We start from the raw sequence: 12186 nt of genomic DNA, 5'->3' as shown, positions 1-12186 counted from the left end.
TGTTATGTCTTTTTATTATATGAAGAAAGGAGAACCATATAACCGACTTCAACATGAATACCAAGAAGAGAATTGATGAACCATACTGTTATGTCTTAGGAGGGTAGAGTGTACGCATGCCTTACTCCTACTCTCCTACCCGGAGAGTAGAAAGATTGTTTTCGAAAGACCCTCGCCCGTGGATTCTGGAAGTGAACTTTCTATATTTTAGACATGCTAGTATAGGTTAGAGCTAAGTGAAGATTAATACTTTAGCTTTTATTATGAGGTTGTATCAAATTTAATTTAAATAATAACAATAAAAGATTTTTGTATGAGGGGTAGTTCATTAATTTTAATAATTGTTTGAGAATTGCTAACAAACGATGAGCGGAGGCCTTATATTGAAAGACTACTCTTTATATGAGTTCGAGAAGTATAATTTATAGTTACAGTTAATCGGTTCAATAACAAAATAAAATAGATGGATCGACTAGAAAAATGAAGTAAATTAGTGGAGTAAATCCAGGACTAGCATTCAAATTTTCGAAATTGAATTAGGTAAAAATCCAATTCCAATGTCAAAGTTCTCAAACCAACCTTAATTATAACGGTTAAAAACATAATTAACTAATAAAGAATGTTTTCATCTTTTAAATGAAATGATCACGTACTTCAACAATCAACGATAAAAGCAACTTCACTAGCCTAATTAAATATTGCCAATAAAAGCAAAGGTCCTCAATTTCCATTAAATGACAACATAACAATATTTTGCATAATCAATCGGTCTAATTTTTTTTTTTCACTTGATATTTGGTATTCGTATTGGGACCCGATTAAATTCGGATATTCGCCGAAATTTTTTACATTAGGAGTAAAACGCTCACTAACATACGCGACTTCATATATATGGTTCGAATCTGAGATATCTAATTAAGGATGAACACGTAATTATCACTCTATCATGACCCTTGTTGATCATTCTGTCTAAAGTTTACCGAACGACTATCCCCTCATTAAATAAAATCATAATTGAAAAACTATTAGAAAAGATAATATATTGAAATATGTGCCAACAAAGCTTATCCAAATTCAATAGACTTTACATAAAGCCCAAAAAAGAAAAGAAAATATGTTCCTTCTGTTTGTATGTTGGAAACTTCTTGAGACCATTTTGGCCTTTGTCATCGTCATTGTATTTGAATGATTTGAACTTTTTGAAAATTCAGGTGATTTTGTTTTCTTGAGTGTTGACCAAATTGATTAACTAACCACATATAGACAACCATAAAAGTACTAAAAACACTTTGTTGATTTGTTATTAAAAAAAAGGTGCTTTATCCATCTCCGAAAGTTCAGCTGATGCAAAAGAAAAGGTTCATCACATGGGCAGGCTCACGTTTTGGCCATTTCAGATTTTTGGAAGAATATTCTATCCACATTCCTTCATTTTATCCCCATATATTCACCCCACATTATAAAAAAAATAGACATTGACCGCATAGAGGAAAAAGAACGGGGAAAGCAGGGGTGGGAAAAAGAGTTGGGGGCTAAAAAAGGAGAAGATAGGCAAACCTCATCGGTTCCAGCCCACCATTTTCAAAAAATCCAAAAATATTTTCCTTTACCTCCTCTTTAGAAAGTCTTTCCTTTAGACCACAATTTTCAAAAAATCCAAAAATATTTTCCTTTACTTCCTTCTTTGAAAAGTCTTTCTTTTAGACCCAAACTTTTTAAATATATGAATATATATATATATACAAAAACATTTTCCTTTTAATTTCTTCTCAAAATCCAAAAATATTTTCATTCTTCTTTCGAAAATTGAAAAGAAAATTCAAGATTCAAAAATATTTTTTTTTTCTTTAGAAGTACTTCTTTCAAAATAAAATTCTAAAAATCCAAAAATATTTCCTTTCTTGTTTAGAAGTTTTTCTTTTGAAATTCCGAAAAAAAAAACTCAAAAAAAATATTTTCTTTCTTCATTAGAAGTCTTTCTTTTCAAAAATTAAAAAAAAAAATCTAAATCCCAAAATATTTTCTTTCTTATTTATAAGTCTTTCTTTCAGAAATTAGAAAAAAGAGTTAGTTTATTTTCTTTATTCCTGATCTTCCCGAACTACGCAAGATCTGATTCATGTTCCCACATGATACGTAGGCAACCCACATCAGGTTCGATCGAATGAAAAAAAAAAAAAGGAAAGAAACAAAAAAAAAGAGAAAAGAGAGAAAAAGAAAAAATAAAGAGTTTTAATTCTAACATGCTTGTTGTTTTGAAATAAAAAGCTAGCTAAAAGTGGTCGGTTTGTTAGTTTGCAATGGCGAGTCCAGGATCCTTCAGAAATAAAAGCATCTTCTCAACCAATGGAACAAACACAATTGTTGTTGATCCAAGGTCACGGAAAGGCAAATAGGCAAGTTGGCGGTGAAAAATAAAATAAATGGCGACAAATGTGGGGTTGACTTTACCAGATTTGAGCAATAGGACATGGCTTGCTCGGGATGATTGTCAAAATTTGAGTGTTGAATCCAAAGCAATCAAAACGGTTAAATGTCGTAGTAATGCTGATGTTCGAATGTGTGGATAAGATGTCGCTTAGCAACTGGAAAGTCCCTTCTTTTTTTAGCCATGGTAGCTTATATAATTTTCTTTTCTTCTTCTTTTTGTGTTATCCGACCCTGCTATCCTTTATTCAATAAAAAGCAGTCAGTCATTTTGTGTTCATTTTTGTGCATAGTTCTTTTCACGCTAGTTCTAGTGATATGACATGCATGCGGAATTTTTGGTCAGATCTTAAAAAATTGATTTAGTCTTGAATTGGATAACTGAGAAAGAGACACTTTTGAAGATGAATAGAGACATGAAACATTTGAAAAATAAGCATGAGCCAAGTTTACATGGAACAAAAGTAGTCATGCTCATAATAGTTAAGGATCTCTTCCTTTTGAATCATTGAGAAGATCGGGCTTAAGGATAATCGGACGGGTTAAAGTTTGTTTAGTACTAAGAGATAGAAAGTGTTTTTCAAAAGAAGGTGTATCCCAGTTAACTTGAAATGGATCAGTTTATTGGCAAAATGCATCTTCTACATCAAGACAAAATCGAAAAAAAGTCACTCAAATTGACAAGGGTCATTAACTGCAAGGAAAGTATTGCTCATACAGCTTTACACTGAAAAAGACCCAAAAAACAACATGTTCATCAATGCGGTGATCACGAAAGGATGCTCTGTTTGGCGTTCTCGAGGCTGGGAGGCCCTTTTTCTGCTACCTAAACACTTTATACCCCTCTCTACCCGTTTTGAGCCTGTGTTATTTTCTTTGACCACCCTCTTTTGGAATCAAGTTTAGAGTTAAAAGCCCAAAAAATAAAGAAAATAAAATAAAAAAAATGAATGAAAAGAAAAGTCCATGTCCTAAGAGTACAAACTGGGGCAACTCTTAGAAAGTTCAAATAATAAAAAAAAGAAGAAGAAAGAACAGTCAAAAGCTCATTCCCCAGAAAATAAAAATTGGGGCAACTTGTTTTGAAAAAAAAAAAGAGAAAAAAAAGAAATGGAAAAAAAGATAGAGATTAAAAAAAAGTTAGGTTAGAGGTTTGAACTACGTTAGACTTGATTTCTTTAAAAAGAAAAAGGATACGCAGGCTACCTTACACGGTTCGGCCCAACCAAATAAGAATTCAGAAAAAAAAAATTCAGAAAAAAAATCCAAAAATCCCCAATATTTGAAACTTGGGCAAAGATTTTATTTTACTTTTGAAAGAGTAGATTCCAAGAGTTGTAAGTCTACAACCCCTTACTTTGAGTCTACTTTGAGCCTTCATGACGTCCCTCATTTCCAACCCTATCCAAAATCCTTCCAAATAAAGACCTCCCGATATGCCTTCAAGGATACCAAGAGAAGCATGCAATGAGCAACGGTTGTCACGCGACATAGAACACTGTCAAGTTGCTCACACAAGAAAGCAAAAGAAAAAGAAAAATAGAAGAAAAATAAGAGAGTTTTACTAGTGAAAACCCTCACGGGCACTGTAAGGCGACGGTAAGAAGAGATAAATAAATGAGAGAGGCTTGTTGGTGAAAATCTCTCGGGGCACCACTAGTCGAAAGTGAGTCGTGAAGCTGATGCAAAGGATTGGCACGAACAAGCCCGACTTCAAAGTCATAAGAGTGGTAAAAGAAAAGATTTCATCAATTTGATAGATCAGACCGTTAAGTCCAAAATACATGTCATGATCATTAAGGTTAGTTACCGTAAAATAAAAAGAAAAAAAAACTCTTCCTTCTGTCCTTCCGACATGGGTATTTCTTGTTAATACTTGTTTCTTTGCATAATTGTGTCCTTCACTCTAAGTCAGTCCTTGTCAAAACAAGCAAGAAATGATTTTAAAATCTGCTACCAGCTTTTTAGTTGCACAAAGTAAATTTGGCCAGCACACTCAGTTTTTACAGTCAACATGCATTGAGGATTCATGCAAAGGCTTCCCTCCCAAAAGACTCTTGTCAACCTACTGGGTGCAAGCAAAGATAACTGGTGATTCTCTCTCACAGACAAATTGCTTAAAAAGCAGAAAGACATTCAAGACATAGAAAATGTCACCTAAGCAAAGATCTCCAGTTGGGATAAGGCTGATTGAGCCACAAATACAAATGGTATTGGGTGTGAAACGATCAGGGTTGATGTAAAGCAAAAAATCTCTTGAAACTGACTCAAGATGATTGAGCAAAAGCCAAGCTGCCCAAGACTCAAGGCCGCAAACCTACCACCACTTTTAAAACTGACAAAATTTTCTTTGTTTGAAACAGGAACAAAGCAGTGCAAGGAATTTGGGTTTCAAAAAAAAAAAGAGAAGAAAAGAAAGAAAAAGAAAAAAGAAGAGAAGAGCCGACAAAGGTAAGTTTCTCAAATCTTTGCCTTTATCTGTCTTGCTAGTGTGCATAAAATGTAGCCATTTCTCTTCACGTTTTTCCTCCTAGGGTAAAAGGTCCTAGTCTAATGGATTTTCTCCCAATAAAAATCTTAGTCTGATGAATTTTTTCTCCTAAGATAAGAAAACCTGGTCTGATGAATTTTTCTCCTAGGATAAATGTCTTAGTCTGATGAATCTTTCTCCTAAGATAGAAAACCTAGTCTGATGAATTTTCTCCTAGGATAAACGTCTTAGTCTGATGAATCTTTCTCCTAAGATAACAAAAAGGGACCTAGTCTGATGAACTTTCTCCTAAGATCAAAATCTTAGTCTGATGAATCTTTCTCCTAAGATAGAAAACCTAGTTTGATGAATTTTTTCCTAGGATAAACGTCTTAGTCTGATGAATCTTTCTCCTAAGATAGAAAACCTAGTATGATGAACTTTCTCCTAGGATAGAAATCTTAGTCTGATGAATCTTTCTCCTAAGATTAAAACCTAGTCTGATGAATTTTCTCCTAGGATAATAAGTTAAAAAAAAAGGGAAGTATGGATTTATAAAAAAAAAGGTCAATTTTCAGTTTTCTTAAGTTATCAATCTTTAGTTTTCTTGAAATCATGGGTCCCGCCTGTAGAATAGGGTCAGTTTTTAGTTTAGTTGAGCTTAGTTTATAGTTTTCCGCAAGCTCAATCTCAAATCTAGGAGACACTTCCTAGTTTGGGTTTTTCAGATTTTTATTTCTTTAGGAAACGCACTTCCTAATTTTAGATTAAAGGTTTCACCTCTAGGAGACGCACTTCCTAGTCTAGGTCTTTCAGGATATACTTTTAGGTGACGCACTTCCTAAAGTGAGATTTCACCCCTAGGAGACGCACTTCCTAATTTGGTTCATTCATGTTTCACCTCTAGGAAATGCACTTCCTAGTCTAGGTCATCCAGTTTTTTTTTTGTTAGCATACGTATTTGCTAGTCGAAATTTTCTTGGTTTTACTCACAGGAGACGCACATCCTAGCCGAGTCTTCAATTTTACTCTCATCATTGCAACCTTCATCAATAACATAGGTGATTTATAGTTCTGCTAATAACTCATAAATCTTCCTAGTGTAAATTGGGGCAGAAAAAGTTTCTTTTGTTGTTTCCATTTTGCTGTAGTGGCAGGCACCCACCTGGAGAATGAGGGAATTCATTTCAAGTGTTAAGTCAACATCAGGAACCCACCTGGAAAATGAGGGAATTCATTTCAAGTTTTTAAGTCAGCAGGCGCCCACCTGGAGAATGAGGGAATTTATTTCACGTTTTAAGTTATCAGGCGCCCATTTGGAGAATGAGGGAATTTATTTCAAGTTTTAAGTCAACATCAGGCGCCCATCTGGAGAACGAGGGAATTTATTTCAAGTTTTAAGTCAGCAGGCACCCACCTGGAGAATGAGGGAATTCATTTTAAGTTCAAGTGAGTCACAGGCGCCCATCTAGAGAACGAGGGAATTCATTTCAAGTTCAAGTCAGTAGCAGGCGCCCACCTAGAGAATGAGAGAATTTATTTCAAGTTTTAAATCAGCAGGCACCCACCTGGAGAATGAGGAAATTTATTTTAAGTTCAAGTCAGTCGCAGGCGCCCACCTGAAGAACGAGGGAATTCATTTCAAGTTCAAGTCAGTAGCAGGCGCCCACCTGGAGAACGAGGGAATTTATTTCAAGTTTTAAGTCATCAAGCGCCCACCTGGAGAACGAGGGAATTTATTTCAAGTTTTAAGTCATCAGGCGCCCACCTGGAGAACGAGGGAATTTATTTCAAGTTTGAAGTCATCAGGCGCCCACCTGGAGAACGAGGGAATTCATTTCAAGTTTTAAGTCATCAGGCGCCCACCTTGGAGAACGAGGGAATTCATTTCAAGTTTTAAGTCATCAGGCGCCCACCTGGATAACGAGGGAATTCATTTAAAGTTTTAAGTCATCAGGCGCCCACCTGGAGAATGAGGGAATTTATTTTAAGTTTTAAGGCAGCAGGTACCCACCAGGAGAACGAGGGAATTCATTTCAAGTTAAAGTCAGTCGCAGGTGCCCACCTAGAGAATGAGGGAATTTATTTTAAGTTCAAGTCAGTCGCAGGCACCCACCTGGAGAATGGGGGAATTCATTTCAAGTTCAAGTCAGTATCAGGCACCCACATGGAGAACGAGGGAATTCATTTCAGTTTTAAGTCAGTTGCAGGCGCCCACCTGAAGAACGAGAGAAGTCATTTCAGAATTCAATTCAAGTTAGAAGTAGCAGAAGCTCGCCTCAAGAATACGAGTCGACAGTCCGAGATGACCAAAGGAAGAAGTCTCAATCCAGAATAAAAGAAAAGAAAAGAAAAGAAGAGAAGTGAATCCAAAATGCAGAAGCCGATGAAAGATGTGAACTTCTCAAGACATGGCTGAAGTCACGAGCACTGCATGTCCGGTCTTGATCCGAAGAAGCTGAAGAAGATGAATCTGCACCTGCAACTAGCAAGCATCAAGGTTCAAATCAAAAGTCTACATGAAGAACCATTCAAGACTCAAGATCAAGCTTCAGAAGACTTATAGATGGGAATCTTGTAACTCATAGCTGACAGGCTTAGTTAGTCTTTTTCATTTTTGATTTTGATGTAATAACAGGACCGCGGACCGGAACCTCGACGGAACGATACCTAACTTGACTCTCTCATCCTCTCCACACACTCCATCACTTCATTCACCTCTTGAACTACACGCGACCTGATTCTCTTATAACCCGGGATATGTAGGCTGTCCAAAACCAGGACTCGGTTGTACCTTTTCCTTTTATTTTCTTCCTCTTTTGAATAACGTTATGGTCAAAAATTAGTCACACGGCTCACTTTGTCTTTGCCTGAAAACTCTTCATGTTTTCAAGCAAAGAGGGGCAGTTGTGAGCACCTAATTTTTGACTATATTTGAATTTTTCATCACTTTTTAGTATGTAAATATATTTTAAGTTTAATCTACATATTTTAACTCTTATTTTTCCTTTTATTTATATTACTTAAGAAAATTGAAAACAATAATAAAATAAAATAAAAGAGTCACATTTTTAGTATAAGTTTTATCTTCATTTGTAAAGAAAAAAAAAAGGTTTTAAAAAAAAATTATTATTATGTTTTACGTCTATATTAATTTAATTTCTAAGTTAGATGCTTTAATAAATAAGATATTGAGTATGTAGTAATTTTACCTTGCTATTTTTAGTTTAGTAGGAGTATGTTTTGTTTTTCTTTTAGTTATTATCAAGAAAAGAAAATCAGCCAAAAAAACAAAAAGTGAGCAAATGAGATTATGCCATCTCAGCACAAAATGACAAAGTTTCATAACAAAGTTTGATTCCTTTTTATCCAAAATTCTCATGGCATCACATGGGCAGGCTGGCGTTTTGGCCATTTCAGGTTTTTGGAAGAATATTCTATCCACATTCCTTTATTTTATCCCCATATATTCACCCCACATTATAAAAAAACAGACATTGACCGCATAGAGGAAAAAGAACGGGGAAAGCAGGGGTGGGGAAACAAACAGAAATAGAGTGTGGATAGATAGAGAAACAAAAAGAGCTGGGGGCTAAAAAAGGAGAAGATAGAGAGAGCACGAGAGATATAGAGGGGATCGATTTTAGGAAAGAGAAAAAGGAAAAGCCGACCACCCTTCTTGATCTCCATCGCCGACGAGTAGCCGAAAAATACCGGCAACTGTGCCAGCCCCGCTGCTCACCCCTCCTCCCACTGCTCTTTCCATTTTTATTTTTTTTTCTCGCACACTTCTCGCTTTTAGCTGCCATCGCCGCTGCTGGAGCTGACCACCAGTTTGCCGACGAGCATTTCCCTTCGTCACTACACTGTTTGCCTCTCGTCCTAACCCTCACTGTTTTAGCCATAGAAACCAGCCTCAGACCACTAGTAAAACCAGTCCAATGAAGCTCCAAATTCAGCTGAAAAACAGCTAGAAAACAACCCTCTTTCCTCACAAAACAACAGCGTTTTGGTCGGGTTCGAGTTGAATTTTCCGACAAGCTTTTCCCGGCGAGTTTCGAGGTTCCGATGTGGTCTATTATTAGCGGGTCTGTTCGTTGTTAGCTTCTTCAACGTGCCTTTCTTTGTATACTTTGAAAGCTAATAAAAGGTTTGTTTTCTTTTTCCTTATTGCTTCAACATTACTAGTGATATCATGTATTCTTTGTTAAATGCTTTATTTGTGTGCATGGTCTTTTGATTTGCATATTTTGATGTTTGGAGGGTTGGAATTAAATTATGCAACTAATAAGTATTATGTTCAGTTTGATTAAGTTTAGAATTAATTGCTAATGGCCATATGACTTGTCCGTGAATTTGCTTTGGGTCTCGAATGGACAGCCTTCTGTTTTTGATATTTAATTGCTTGATTTTTATTCAATTAATAACATCTCTGCTCTTCTATTAATTATTAATCAATAATAAAAAAAATGAAAGAGAGTTCGTTAGATAAGTCATTTCGCCAGTAATCATGTGCATAAAGGATTCTATAATTCTTGGACATTCCCAAATAGTCTTAAACTTTAGCAAATGAATAACTCATGAACATCGTAGCTTGCTTTAGGCGCGATTAATAATAAATCATCGTGATTATGGGTACGGTTCCCGTAGCATGGTCGTGATACGTAAATCCCAATTCGAGTGTGCGTTTCACGTGACTCGACCAGAACTTCAAATAATAATAAAAACAAACATGTTGTAATTTACGGGTGCATTTCACGTGGCGCGATTCACAATGTGTACAAAAAACAAACGAGTGCGCGACATTGTGACTTGTTTAAATAAATTCCATAAATATTAAAAGTGGCAAAAGGAATAAAATGCACATAGGTTCAAAATATGTAATAATCAGATAATCGAGCTAAGTGTAATTGTTAAGCGACCGTGCTAAAATCACGGAACTCGGGAGTACCTCACACCTTCTCCCGTGTTAACAGAATTCCTTACCCGGTCTTCTGTGTTTGCAGACCATAAAAATAGAGTCAATTTCCTCGATCTGGGATTTTAAAACAAACGGGTGATCCCGTTACTGGTCTGTAGTATGTACAAAGCACTAACCGAACTTCTACGGCTTGATCCCGTCCAAAGGATTGTTAATTATTGGTATGTTCTTAGGTTTTTCCAGTACATGCAGTAAAACCAAATATAAAAGGAAAGAAGCATGTCTTTTCGAGCCAAATATCTCACTTGAACCATAGTCAATTTTTTTTAAGCTTAACTAAACCAATTTCAATAAATATTTATAGTATGCAGGTTTTTTTTTTTTTTTATGTAATACTTCTAGTTGGTTTATAAAAATATTTTATTTACCAAAAAAAAATATATTTCATGTTCAAGATTCAACTACTACTCTTCAACAACCAAATAAAACATCAGATTGCGGATACTAATAACTCAGGTGATTAAAAAAAGCTCATTATGTACGGTCAAAATCGATTTGAGCCAGTCGTACGGACTGGTCGAGATGATAATATTTCGATTAAAGGATATCTGCATGACAAGCTCGGTCAAGGTCCGAAGTAAGGGTGGCGAGCTTCGAGCTCTAAGACCGATCAATGACAAGCTTGATATCATTATCGAGCTCATATCCAAATCGAACTACAAGGTAAAACAGAGATTATCGAAGATGCATGGACCGACCAACACTCACCCCGAATACCGAGACCCCAAGTCAGAATCGAGCTCGGACCAAGGTTGAGGGCTCGATCCAATGCCGAGCTCGAGCCAGTATCGAGCTCGCAGACTAGGGCCGTTGCAACCGCACTATGGGAGAGAATCTTGGCAGAAATCGAGGAAAAGACAATACATTATGGCTCTCCACTACGTATTTTTATTGTATAAAAAGTAGAATCCCTCTACTATAAGAGGGACATGGATTGTAAGCAAGATCACTTCTCATATTGAAAAATATCCCCTCGTCCAATCCTTCGACTTATCTCAACCTCAAAAGCTAGCTCAAACTATGATCCGCATTTCTGATTAGTACTTCTCTGGGAATTCTCTACTTGAAAGTTTGAACTTCAGAATTTTATTGGTGCCATTGTGCACTTTTCTAGCCAAATGAGAAACTGTCTATTTATGAAAACAACCTAAAGCACAAAAGGGAAATATTTTAAAGTTATGGTTTCTTTTTGTATTACTTTCTGGAGTCCCGTTACTACAAGATAAAAGCACTATTGTGTCTCAAATTTTATAGAGAATACAATAATACATTATGATGTTATTTTTCTTCACGTTGTAATATTATGTATTTCATAAAAAAGGAACACATTTAAGGGTTGAGAAGACATACTTAGAAAAAAGATCTTGTAAATGTAAAGAGAGTGTTTTCTCTTTCTTCATTAGTTGATTAATCCCACACCGGCCAATACAAACAGAGAATGAACAAATGCTGTAGAATAAAATATGAGCTGGTCTGACAAAATAACATACTTACCTGGACGGGGTCAATGGGCGATCAAAAAGACTCATGGCCTAGGCTTGTGACCTCCATTGCACTTTGGAGGGGTGCTAGCCTAAGGTCGGCCCAAGTGGTCGAGCCTACGTCATAATTTGTGGTAGTGGGGGCCTGCGTTCGCGCGGCCCCTATCCAATCCTTAGTTCAAACTTTGTGGTCCGTCCCAGTTTCAGTTTAAGGTCGGCAAAGCAAACTCTTGTCGCTACTGAAATCCCAGGAGAGCGTTATTGCATAAGTGTTATATCCTTTGTTATTTGGAGACTAGGATCTTCCAATTACATCTAATACAATATGGTAAATGAAATTTTATCTAAAATTATTCTCTTTCCTAATATTTTATATTGTTGTTATTTTGTTTTCGCCAAATGGTTTCTGCCCACTTAAACTTGTTGGGTATTTAAAAGTCGATACATAAACATTTTACTTTTTCTTTTAAACACTCAAACTCATTTTTCCCGCAACTAATAAACACAATTGACAAGAGACCATACGTGTCCATCCAGTCATCAAATGACCAATGGATGGTCTTACATGTCGCGTGAAAACCATAACCCAACAAATTTGGATCCCTTCCAAAATCGATCATAAATCACTCATCCATTTTTTCCCCTTATATTATATGTTAATCTCGTTTTGATTGAGCTTTGTTTGGTCCAAGTGATGCAAAACTTAGCTTCAACTCCACAATGACAATATACAACTTTTTATCATTTTCATGGTCCGGAGAAAGAAAAAAATTAGAATTGGAGCTTCAGATTTTACAAAATGGAGGAATGGAGCTTCAAATTTCAAC

At 36.0% G+C, this 12186-nt stretch overlaps 1 non-coding gene across 1 annotated transcript; it reads left to right on the top strand.

Annotated features, from left to right (window-relative positions):
• Nucleotides 1–11364: 11364 nt before the first annotated feature.
• LOC138902157 (U1 spliceosomal RNA) lies at nt 11365–11525 on the top strand. Its single transcript, XR_011412482.1, has one exon. It is a non-coding gene; the product is annotated as a U1 spliceosomal RNA (small nuclear RNA).
• Nucleotides 11526–12186: the final 661 nt, after the last annotated feature.

The sequence above is a fragment of the Nicotiana tomentosiformis genome, chromosome 11 (genome assembly GCF_000390325.3).
Source record: "Nicotiana tomentosiformis chromosome 11, ASM39032v3, whole genome shotgun sequence".
Lineage (NCBI taxonomy): Eukaryota > Viridiplantae > Streptophyta > Magnoliopsida > Solanales > Solanaceae > Nicotiana > Nicotiana tomentosiformis.
This window is presented reverse-complemented; position numbering and strand designations above follow the sequence as displayed.